At 35.4% G+C, this 13,757-nt stretch overlaps 1 long non-coding RNA gene across 1 annotated transcript; it reads left to right on the forward strand.

The window, feature by feature from the left end:
• Positions 1 to 11,520: 11,520 nt before the first annotated feature.
• LOC136856496 (uncharacterized) lies at positions 11,521 to 12,796 on the forward strand. Its single transcript, XR_010858360.1, has 3 exons — positions 11,521 to 11,772; positions 12,038 to 12,240; positions 12,452 to 12,796. It is a non-coding gene; the product is annotated as an uncharacterized lncRNA (long non-coding RNA).
• Positions 12,797 to 13,757: the final 961 nt, after the last annotated feature.

Here is a 13,757-nt window from a genome sequence, read left to right on the forward strand (position 1 = left end):
TCAGAAGTGCTGAGAAATTTATTAAGTATGGTAACAAAACTGAATAAGTAGGAAATATTAATGTAAAACCTTCTAAAGAAAGTTTCTTGAAAGGGTAGCTATTGGCATCATACGTGGGGTTATTCTCCGGTCAGTACCTTCATGCTGAAGAGATCATGGCGTCAGGGACATTAGATCTTCGCAAATACCAAATTTTAAAATAATTTGCATCTTTCCTACACCATCTCATCCGTCTCGCTTGTTTCTTCAGTTACTGGAGAGTGCTAAATCCTCAGAGTGAGTTCATGCTTCTATTACTATTTATCCTAACATATTTTTTCTTAAAAGGCTCGCAGCCTAATGTAATGTTGTGTTACATAAATATAAGGGCACAGGAACAAAGTCTTTTCAACAAGTCACCCTAATATCCTAAATTGTTGTTATCTGTAAATCCAGTTTACTGATGACAGACCCAAAATACCAGCATAACTTAGTATCTACTGTTAAGAACAAAGACGCAACTTTCCATATTGATGGATATGCGTCTATGGCGTATCACATAAATGTAATATTTCCCTCAGTCAACGAAATGAAGACAAGAAACAGTGCAAATTATATGTGAGAAATTATAAGTATCTTAAAAATATTGAGTATCTTGATGACTGACGAAATAAACATCTACTTATTACTTGTAAATAACACATTGCTTTATAAAACATTAAATTACGAGAGTAATTCCTTTAATATTTTACTGTATTCCTTGGAAAATTATATCTAAATTTAGAAATACATATATTTAGTTGACATTTTCCACTCTCTCAAAATAATATTTTCCTTCATTATTTCTTTGGTTTACATACTTATAAATCACCCCATACTTCCTCAACAGGAAAAGTCATTGCACTTTTTTTGGTATATAAAGTACCCAAATTAGTTCTTAATTCACGATGTAAAATTCATAGGTAAAAAAAAATGTATAAAAAACGCAATATCTTCATGTTTGTAGAACATTCCCGGTAGATGAGTCAGGGGAGGAAATTCTGAGCGTATTCATGATAATAAGAAATATATACGCCAATTTCTGTTCTCCAAGTGTTCTATATTAGACAGTAGACAAGCAGTGCGGGAGAGAGAAAAAGAGATTTGTGGTTAAATGTATTTGCTGCTAAATTGAATAATGAACTTGAGAATTTGACTCCTCTGAAATATTAGGTCATCTTAATTAACTGAATATAATTGATGGCCATGTTCGATGGAAGAAGAGATTTGTAATTGGCAATATCCTCATTAGTTTTAGTTTTCTGTAACAGAAAATTATTGTGCCGGTTTCGTCTGTCCGTCCTTATTTTTCTGTCCGCCCTCAGATCTTAAAACTAACTGAGGCTAGAGGGCTGCAAATTGGAATTTTGATCATCCACCCTCCAATCATCAAATATACCAAATTGCAGCCCTCTAGCCTCAGTAGTTTTTATTTTATTCAAGGTTAAGTTAGCCATAATCGTGTGTCTGGCAACTATCGATACAGGCCAGGCCACCACCGGGCCGTGGTTAAAGTTTTAAAGCCCGCGGCTCCTACAGCATTATACCGAGACCACCGAAAGATAAATCTATTTTCGGTGGCCTTCATTATACGCTGTACAGAAAACTAGATTGCGCCCAAGAAACTTCGGCGCATCTTTGTTTATTGTTATTCTGAATGTACTACATCAGTTGAATTTCATGATCTATCAGTTTTAGAAAGAACATTCTTTCACTACTGTATGCATAAAAATCAGGTGATATGAATAAGAGAGTCAAAACATGAATAAATGTCAAGATGATACAACAGTCGAAACATACAAGTACAAGTACAAGTCAGCAGATAGTCATATACATACATCGACAAGCAACAATAATTCCTCTGTTACCCTACCACTGTCTGTTGTACGTACTTCCAAATACCCGTATAAATCCATAGTTTCTATTCTTCCAACAGCTATTAGAACATTCATTGCTCCATCTTCCTGATTTCTGGGTACTTTCATTACCTTCATATTAATTTATATTTGCAAAAGACCTTCCCTTCCTACAATAGCTCCCAAAGCCTCTCGCTGGTTTCTATAGCTTCTCTTTGCCACTCCGATAAGTACTATATCATATGCAGGCAACAGCTATTCTACTCTAGATTTTTTTATCAAGCAACTCCCCACATAAGTCAAATGTCCTTTCTGTGACTACTCACATCTCTCTACCTATACAGGTATTCAAAAACTATAAGGACACAAAAGCCGAGTTCCCAGACCTATTTTGCACCAAAGCAGTTACTATCCCTAATACATATTACTATCCCTAATACATATCCTAGCACGCACGTTGCTCCTGTCATAACATTTCTTAATCACTCTCAGCAACTCATCTTTACCAAACATTCACTTGACCCTCCACACTGCCTCTTTATCATTTTACCACAAATTATTCAACGTTTATGTTTGCCCCATTTAGTATATCCCTTCATTTTCTTATTTCTCACGTAACCCGTAACAACCACCACCTAATCTACACAACCTCCTCCTTTGTTTAAACTTATACTTTTCCTCCCGTTTAATCTTTCTATCATCCACCTCACCTTCCCAGTCAAAATTGTGTCCTCTTCTCTGGTTTGAAACAAACATTAATGGGTGTTACATTGTGGAAACTGTGGCCCTAATTAGTTCCAATATCTTAAAATTCTAAAGGATTGTATCTCATGGCAGAGGAGACCTTAGTGGACGATTGTGAACCCTTTGGAGAAGGATCTCAATGAATGTTGCAAGTTTAGTCTATTAATGAGAATTGCTACTGCATTAGCAATAAGCAGGATATTGCTGCCTTAGGAAGTGCTAAGGGTTTGGGATGCAAATGTAATGTACCCCAAAAGTAGAGGAATGCCTAAAGAAGGGCTGTGAACCCGTGGGGGAGAAGAGATGCTCCCTAAATGACAGATGAACCTCTACTAGGACCAATGGCAACCACTCTTTCACTCTTGTAGGAAAATAAGAGCAAACTTGCCGTTCTGCACGGTGTGAAAATTGCCAAATGTCCAGGACATGGGGTTTGAAGCCCTTACCCTGTATTGCTGTTAAAAAAATGAAGATAGAAAATAATAATTCTCAAGTTTGGAATATGCATGGATGTGGTGCAGAAGAGAAGTACTGTGTGAACGTAGAATTGTTTAAGGAAATGAAGCCTAATGTTGTGGCACTGAATGATACAAAGGTAAGAGGGAATTGCATGTATGAACGGGACAGAGACAAGGGTGATTAGGTCTGGGCTAGCAGAAAGGTGCAGATCTAAGGGAGGGATAGTGCTTGTAATGACAGGGAAAGGCTGATGGATGGGTGAAAATACAAACCGGTTAATTCAACAAATATAGGTGAAAATTTGTTAGTGCAGAGTACATGGAAGAGTAAGTTGGTAGATGTAATGGTGAGAAGAATGGTGATCGTTATTTGGTCTGAAAGTTTAGATGGATAGAAATTCTGGATGGAGAAGAGGGTGAAAATGTGGTTGCACATGTAATTAAGACCTGTCAGTTTGCTAAAGAGGAAGAGATAGGTACATACAAGATGATCATGAATGAAAATTGGGCCAGTGATAAGGACACAGATGTGAAAATAGCTTAGTGTGTAAAATTCTGGGATGGGTTCAGTTACATGATCGAAGAGATCATGTGCAGGTATACAAAAGGATGGATAGCGTAGTCAAAATGAATATGAGATAAAAAGCAAGTAATCGAATTCGAAGGGTGCATACGAGCTAAATCTAATAAAGAATAAATAACTCTACAGGGAAACACATTCTCATAAAATAAGAGGGAAATGGAGAGATGTCATATGAATTCATTGCATTCCTAGGTTGGTGGGACAAGTATTTCAAATATTTATTATATGTTAGGATAGCAGACAATACGAAATGGTACTAGAGTGGAAAGGATTAGTTAATGCTTGAGGAAGTGGCTACTGAGGATATAAGGGAGGGCAATTACGAAAAGAAGAATGGAAAGACACCTCGAGATAAAGAAAGGCTTGTTACAGCTAAAAGTGCATATTTGGTTAAAAGGTTCTAATTATAGAAACGCTCACTACGGTCAGCAGGATTCTAAGAGCTCTTTCTCGTATCATTCATACAGATGACAGACTGATATCGAGGAAATATAGGATATTACCGAAGTTGTCTGAGAGACATCTCAAATGGCTAAAAGCCAATGGTACCTCCAAAGTTATCGAGGCATAACAGATCACACACTAGACTGAAAGATTAACCATCTTTAGAGAACAAGATAGAAAGGTATAGGTCATTGAAAGGGAAATTCACCGTAAAAAGTTTGTAGAGCATAAGCGACCTCAATTAAAAACAGTAGTTACGTGAGATCAAAATGACTAAAAAGATTAAATTTTTGGCAGTGAATAATGAAGTTGTATTTTTTTCATCTTAAATTTAAAAGGTACCTTCGTATTTTTAAAGGCTGCATGAATTTCTAAACTGAACTTGTAAGTTCTAAGAAGTCCTAAATTATACAGAGCGTTCCTCTACAAAGTTTCGAATTAAATCCAATATTCGGCTAAACATCAACGCTCAAAATTTATGAAATTTTACAGTAAGAAAAAATAAGATTTAGACTTCTGACCAACTTGACATATGAGAGACACAGACAGGTAGATTTTAACCGAAAACGAAATACTCTGCATGAAGCCTCCCCGTAACTCGAAATATTGGAGGTGTCAGTTAACATTAAACGTTTCCTTTCAAAGTACTTATTTCCTGAAACGCAGTGGACTGCGAGCTTTCAAATGACAGGGACGCTGAGGAAAGAAAGAAAGGTAAAAACATCCATTTCCACGAAAAGACTTTAATTGGACACATTCGCTGCGAACTCGGGTCGTATCTTAATTAGGTTTCACTTTTTTTGAACTTCGCTTTTGAGTTTTAGTGGCAGTTTCCATGTATCTTTAATAAAAAAAATAGAAGATGAATTTAAAACTACATTAAAGCAAGCTCTAAAAACTGCCCACAAAAGATTTACAAAACCCTTCACAAGGTTACTTAGTTTTTCGTAATTTTTACTCTTTTATATGCGATGCAAGTGCAATGACACACAGATAAACAATAAAACCCATTTGCCCACTGGAGAGTTAGACATTAGGATTTGTGTGTGTGTGTGTGTGTGTGTGTGTGTGTGTGTGTCTATTATATATGTATTATCTATATTATGCATGTATAAGTTTTCTATACACATATATATACAATGTTATATAATTTATATATATACATATATACACACGCACGCACGCACACACACACGCACGCACACACACACACACACACACACACACACACACACACATATATATATATATATATATATATATATATATATATATATATATATATATATATATATATACTGCATATATATATATATAAATATAAATTATATTTATATACACATATATCTATATCTATATCTATAGCTATATATATATATATATATATATATATATATATATATATATATATATATATATATATATATATATAATGTATACTTTTCAACACCGAGTCATAAATATAAAATCTAGGAACGTAAATATATCATTGACTACAAACCTTACTTTTTATCCTATATCCGCAAGATAAGCTTATCCAACAATATCCTTGATATGAATACAGAAGAATTGTCACCTTCTGTAAAGATGAGGATCAAGTTTTCCGAGAGCTTAAGGATTTTAAATGTACCGTTAACAATACATCAAGATTTATACTCAAGGAAAAAAGTCTCACTGCATTCTCCTCCTTGAAGTTTCTATTAACATTTAGCTCAAATACAATTCCCATCAACTTACGGACAAAAAAGTAGTAAGTCTGACCAGGTGTAAAAATCTAGTCTACAAAAAATCCCAGAAATTTCGTCTATTAGTCATTTGTTACTTATCCTTGACATTTATTAATGAACATTTATTGCAGGATGTAGCTGTTTAGTTTTCTGTAAAAGAAAACTATTGAGATGGCTTTGCCTGCCCGTTCACACTTTTTCTGTCCGCCCTCAGATCTTAAAAACTATTGAGGCTAGAGGGCTGCAAATTGGTATGTTCATCATGCACCCTCCAATCATCAAACACAACAAATTCCAGCCCTCTAGCCTCAGTAGTTTTTATTTTATTTAAGGTTCAAGTCAGTCATATTCGTGCGTCTGGCAACGATATAGGCCAGGACAACAAGGCTCATACAGCATTATACCGAGACCACCGAAAGATAGTTCTATTTTCGGTGGCCCTCATTATACGCTGTACAGAAAACTCGATTGTGCCGAAGAAACTCCGGAGCATTTTTTACTTGTTTAAGTGATATTAGGTTTTATCCTCATGTAATGCAGATCAAGGGCTTCTTAACGTGAGGTGTTAACGATGTTAGGAAGTGACTTTAAAAGGTAAGTGTTGATTACTTAATCTGTTTCTGATTTATATTAAAAAAATTAACGCCAAACAACTACGGAGGAAGATACTGTAATTAGGGTTCAGAAATGTTAACTGAAATCCTGTATCAGGTAGTGAGGAAAAAGATTTTACAACTTGGAACTAGCATAAAGCTGACAAAAAAAAAAAAAAAAAAAAAGACAAGAAAGGTTATCATTTCGTTTAGGAAACAGAACGAACTGGCAGGATGTACAGAATAACAGGTACAAAATATCTACTGGAGAAGATTACTCATATAAATAACAGGTTCCTGTTGCAGAGTTACAGAATGAACACGAGATAACCTATAAAAGGCAATAAAGCCCCACTGAAGCGTTTTCATCCTTTAAGAGACTGAAGAGGGATTTAGAGTAGTTCGACTGCAAGATAAAGTGATCCTGAAAATAAATGAGAACAATTCAAGGATCTGAGGTGAAGCTAGGAAATAACGCCACAGTTACACTTAGATGATAAGGGAGGCGGACAGCAAGATAGAAAAAGAAAGCTGTTATAGCAATCAAGTAAAAGGCTAAAAAGTGTGTGCAGCTGAGTGGTCGAAGGGATGCTGCAAAAACCCCTTAGCAACGTGTACAGTGCACCACATGAGGCGCATTGGCGGCATTACCCCCTACGGGAAGACAACCGCCATGAGAATAGATTATTATTATTATTAAAATAGTTTCATCAGAACACTGAGCTGATTAACGGCTGTCAGAGGACTGGCCCGAAGGATTAAAATAAAATGGTGTACCAGGTCTAGGCCATTGGCCACGCACTGGCACTAAATGAATAGACAATGAAATTTTAAAAATATGCAAAAAAGCATGCTTCCACACTGAACAAACGCACACATTAAATACATTTACTCAAGTTTCCATCTGCACAATAAAAAAGAAGAAATAAAAAACTAATAATAAAATTTTGAATAAATTCATTTTTAAAATTCGTATTTCTTAATTTATTAAATCCCCCATAGGCTTTTGTATTTTAAAAATTACTTTTTATATTTTACCAATCAATTTACAGCTCCCTATGAACATTAAAGTTCGATCAATTGATAGATCTATTTTCGAAACTTGATATTCATTGTCAGTTATATTCTGGACACAGACACAACATGTTTGACTGTTATTATCACTTTGCATTCTGAGCATTCGGGAGCTCGGTTATTTGGGCTGTTCATTAACTGTCCATGTGTCAGACGAGTATGGCCTATTCGGAGACGTGTCAGAATTACTCGTCCGTGTCTTTGGTATGATGAACTCCATTTTCTAATACCAGGTTTTATTTTCTTCAACTTATTATTTTCACGTTCTCCATTCCATTTATTTTGCCATTTATTTATAATAGTTATTTTTGTGTGTTACATAATCAATAATAGGGATATTTATATTCGATCTTGTCATATGGGCTGTTGCTTTAGCTGCTTTATCAGTCTTTTCACTTCCTTTCATCCCTACCTGGGCATGGATCCAACACATTTCTATATTTTTCCCATTATTATACAACTTATGGCGTAATAAGTCAATTTTCTGTGCAATGTTATTTTTTGGTTTATAACTTTGAATGGCTTCTACGGCGCTTCTAGAGTCGCTAAAAATCACAAAATTATATCACATGAGGTTTCTTTAATTATTTTTATGGCTGATGCTATTGAGCATAATTCAGCTCTAAATACTGAGGCATTATCAGGTAGAGAGAACTGGTATGTTTTGTCTTGGGATACTGTGGCACATGCCACTCCGTATTGTGATTTAGATCCATCTGTATATATTGCGTGATGTGGACCTTTTCGGGTTAATGTTTTACAGTATGTTGTCTATGGTGTTTTGGGGTACAAGAGTAACTTTTTATAAATATTTTAAGTGTGAAAATTCTTATTTTATTCACAGTCCGAGGAGGAGGTAATTTTACATTGAAGGCAATTGCATATTTATATTCAGCGACTCATACACTCTTCTAGCACTAACAGGGAAAGGTGGTGAGTGATTATTTATAAATACATCTTTTAATTCAAATAATTTTTTGCTGGAGAATCACTTGTCTGAATTCTCAGAGCGCTCTTCATTGTTACAATTTCTCTGTGGAGAGACAGTGATAGTGCGACAAAAAACTTAAAAGGTTACTAACTTACAAAATAAGCCTCCACAGTTGTGGAAATAGAAAAAAACAGATACGAAACGAATATGTATGCCGAGAATTTAATGCTTTTGTGCACGGAGTTTTTAAGTGACACTGCAACTGTTAAGGTTGTGAATATTGCCACCAAGAATACAGGGAGAACTACCAATTATAACACTTTTAGTATTAAAAAAGGAATGAAAGACCTATAGTTCTGCGTAGTGCGATAACGTGGTTTATCAAGAGACTGGAATCCAGTGTTCTAAAAAGGGGGAAGTAATAATTACGATTAGGATATTCTTGGATGCACACAGGTTATATGCAAGGTAGCGAAATAGACGAAATTGGTTCGGCAAGTAGGAAAGTTAAGTATACCTTAGCTTTAGCAGACCACTGAGCTGATTAACAGCTCTCCTAGGGCTGGCCCGAAGGATTAGACTTATTTTACGTGGCTAAGAACCAATTAGTTACTTAGCAACGGGACCTACAGCTTACTGTGGAATCCGAACCACATCATAGCGAGAAATGAATTTCTATCACCAGAAATAAATTTCTCTAACAAGTATATATGAGGCTTGCAGAGTGGAGGAGAGTTGAGTTACAGAATAGTTGTAGCAACGAAGGCAACGACAGTTTTGTAAATGTCCTAGAAGAGACATAAGAGACAAATTTAAGTTAGAAAAGTTGACGTACATACGATGTTCGTTGAAGCTAACTTCTACAATATAGAGATGTAGTGTTAAAGCCCGGCTTGGAGAGTGAATGGATGATAAAAATGTGGAAGCTTCTGGGAGGAAGTGCACCAAATATACCATTTATTATTTTCTGATAAAACAATAAACACGTATAATTACGCATTATATCAAGCTCACTTATCATATGATTTAGAAAGTTCCCTTTATCCAAAACCCCAACTACAACGACGACTTGTACAAAGCATAATGTTAAGGGAGAGACATATATTACTGACGATATTATAATGCGAAGTAAAATGTCTTTGCCTACCTACAACTTGAAAAGAAAGTGGTGTATACAGAAGTAAATGAATTCTATCCGTTAAAACAATATACTCCTATGAACATTATTCATCAATGTTTAATAACGCGGTGGATTAGAGGAGCGTAATCCGTGAAAGATCTTTGCCTAAATTTTCCGAACATTTGCACTGGCGACAGCAACTGGAGTTCAAAACAGCCTCCAAATAACTGACAGTGATGAAGCGCACCTCCATATTCCTATTCTCTGACGGAAACGCATGATACCAAACAATTAATCCGTCGCATGTCAAAATAGACTGGCTAATGACCGCTACATTCATCATCATAAGTCCAGCAGGGAAATGCAGATCAGCTCAACTGGATATGGAACACGCTCTCTCATTTCTCATTCAGTGTGTATTTCGAACACGATTCCAAAGGCCGGAGCTGAAAATACCTTGACTTCACAACAAATGTCATGTAGCCTTGGACAGCTACTTCTAGTTCAGCTATTCACTTGAACTGTTGCTTGTTTATCATAAAAAAGTTTTTTTTACACACACACACATACAGTACACACACACACACACACATATATATATATATATATATATATATATATATATATATATATATATATATATATATATATATATATATATATATATATATATATATAGTGTAACAAGCAACACTTTAAGTGAATAGTTGATTAGAAGTAGCTGTCACACAATGTGTGTGTGTGTGCGCGTGTACAGCACAGAGATTTTAAATTGTCCAGCGTTTTGGATTCATAAAGTTCCAGAATATGACAAAATTTCGCGCAATAACAATTATGATGTTTCTGATATCAAACAATTACTGCACTGCCTGAATATTAATCAATGGCTGGCTCACTCCATACTGCATTTTCGCGTTCCAAATAACCTGAAATAATTTGGCTTTTTATAACCTACATCCAAATCTGAATGGTGATAACTTAAAATCTTGATTACTTTTCTATATCTTCAGTTTTCTTAGAATAGTTCTTGAAATAATAATGATGACAATAACGTCATGCAAGAGAGCGACTGCAATTGTTAGTCCCATTAATCGACATTCAGGTCATACTTTATATTAAATCTATTTTTTTTTTTCTCTCTCTCGCTCTCTCACAGATGTTCATTGTATATCATACATACGTAAATACACACAGACAGACATATATATATATATATATATATATATATATATATATATATATATATATATATATATATATATATATATATATATTATGTGTGTAGTATTTATGTATGTATGAATAATAATGAATATCTGTGAAAGAGAGAGTAATTATATATATATATATATATATATATATATATATATATATATATATATAATTACTCTCTCTTTCACAGATATTCATTATTATTCATACATACATAAAACACACACACACAATATATATATATATATATATATATATATATATATATATATATATATATATATATATATATATATATATATATATATATATATATATATATATACACTTAAGAATTTATCCTCCCTCGTCTGGCAGCCAGTGAGTAATTTATCCAGGGAAACATTTTTACCTTTCATTAATTTTGACTGTAGGGCTAAGAAAACATGGCAGGCGAGGTAGAACAAAGCATATTCTGAACTAGGGAAAAGCGGTTAGCGCCTGTTTTCACTCATGCAGGGATAACCTCCCACCTCAACTGACCTGGGGTGAACAATAAGTGACGCCCCCCCCGCGCCCCCATCACGCGATATGGGAACTGCTAATCCGTTAAGGGTATGGGGACGTAGCCGGGCTGTGAGAGAGATAGGAACTTAACCTCTAACGGCCGTATGCTAAGAGAAAATATAGGGACTATAATATAGACCCTATATTAAAATCCTATGCTTAGAAAATATATAGACCCTATAAATTTAGGGTTCCCTATAATTTATGGGGTGGTTCCAATACTATTTAGAGGGTGGTCCAGACATGCCTTTCGCAAGCCCTATAAGTAAATAGTAGTCATGACATCAACTCTTTGCTAGTGGAAAACTCTGATATTATCAAAAGATATCTTACAAAAATAATTACATATACAAAGAAAGAAAAGCTATTGTACAGGCGGACAAAACTCCATATTTTATGAACTCGGTGATGTTCCTCTCGGATTTCAAGTACAACAACATCAACAAGCTTCTGCAAAGTTTGACAGGTGAGAATTCCTTTGATTATTTTTCGAGCATTGTAGTACACTGATGTTAACTCGTGCAATATTTTCAAGGCATCATACTAGATCGTTCTGTGTGGTGTGAAACAAAGATTGATAAAATAGTAGTTGTAAGTAAACTTGCAATTTGAATTCGTAAATTAATTACATTCCTCAATAGATGTGATAGCTCATGCATGGAAATGGTGTTGGTTTTTAACTGATGTTAAAAGGTTCGTCTTACATTACTTGTATATTTTATATATTTCAGCATGTACCGACAATTTCGTCATATCCGAAATCTTCAGCGCTATCAGCATGGCCACATACGAAGGGTTGTGACAGACAGAAGCAACCCATTCCATGCCATGACGGAGGAAGAATTTCTGATGAGGTTCCGATTAAGTAAAGAATGCACCCTTTCATTGATTGCACGGATAGAACATCGGCTGCCCCACGCTCTTACCAACAGAGGTAGGCATGAGCCGTTATCACATTGTTTTTATAAGTTATTTTATTGGTTTCTGATGAATGTGTTATTTGAAAGGTTATATGATGCTGCCTAGAGATAATATGATTAATACAGTAAAGGATTATACAATTTTTTATGTAAAAAAAAAAAACATGAGAATGATGCCTGTACATGGTCTGAGTGAAGTATTTCATGATTTTTCTTTTTCCACAGGCTGTCCTGTGCCTTCTCACCTGCAGGTCCTAATTGGATTGAGATAAATTGCCACTGGAAACGACCAACTTGGTATCTCAGATTGGTGTGAAGTATCACAGCCTTTTGTCAGTAGATGTGTTGCCCAGGTAGCCTATGCGATTGGAAGTTTGTGTGCAGAATTCATCAAGTTTCCAGACCAAGATATTCTTACTAGGACCAAGCATGAATTTATGACTATAGCTGGAATGCCAGGTGTAATTGGGTGCATTGACTGCACTCATGTTGCAATTGAGATGCCAAGTCACCCACGTCCTGAAGTTTTCCGCAACAGGAAAGGTTATTTTTCATTTAATGTACAAGCAGTTTGTGGTCCTCAGTTGCAACTGTACAACATTGTAGCTCGGTGGCCTGGCAGTGCACATGACAGCAATATTTTTGAAAATAGTCGACTCTGTCAGGAACTCGAAGATGGTATTCTGCCTGGACACTTGTTGGGCGACAGTGGCTATCCATGTCGTGAATATTTGTTGACTCCTCTGACAGCTCCTCATGGCCGTGGAGAGAACCGCTATAATGCTTCTCACATAAGAACGCGAAACACTGTTGAGAGAGCATTTGGCTTATCAAAAAGATTATTTGCATGCCTTGGAAAGAAAATGAGGACTTCTATGAGAAACACCAAACACATAATTGTTGCTGCTGCAGTTCTCCACAATTTGGCCATCGCCTACAATGTACCTGGGCCAGATAATGCAATTCATGAACTTCATAATCCACATGACCCAGAAGCCCAAGGAAACATAGAAGATGAACTGAGGCAGCAACCTCAAGCAATGAGAAATATCCAAGGAGTCTTGAAAAGACAGTAAATCATAAGAGAATATTTTGCTTAGGAAAAAAATCACCACCACTAGGCTTAAAGTTACCAAAAAAAAAAAAAAAAAAAAAAAAAAAATTTAAAGTATAAAAAACAAATCCTAACACAAACTTTGTATTGTTTTTTGGTCACCTTGCTGTATATACAGCACAGGTTTGGTAAATAAAGCAGAAACAGTTATTTGTAATTTTAATTTCCACAAAAATATACATATAGTAGCCAAAATATATTGCAGACTAGAGTAAAATGCACAAGTTCATCTTTGCAGTAATATATATACGTATATATGTCTCCCTTTTGCTGGCTGTATGACTTTGCAGATCGACTTGGGCTGAGATTTTGAACCAAACAACAGTGGGATACGCGCTCTGTTTCCCGGGAAGCATTCCTCCGATAGGTCTTGGCTGAACCACATGTTCGGCACTTCTTCCTACGCTGGCGAGCACT

Source organism: Macrobrachium rosenbergii, chromosome 36 (genome assembly GCF_040412425.1).
Source record: "Macrobrachium rosenbergii isolate ZJJX-2024 chromosome 36, ASM4041242v1, whole genome shotgun sequence".
Taxonomy (NCBI): Eukaryota; Metazoa; Arthropoda; class Malacostraca; order Decapoda; family Palaemonidae; genus Macrobrachium; species Macrobrachium rosenbergii.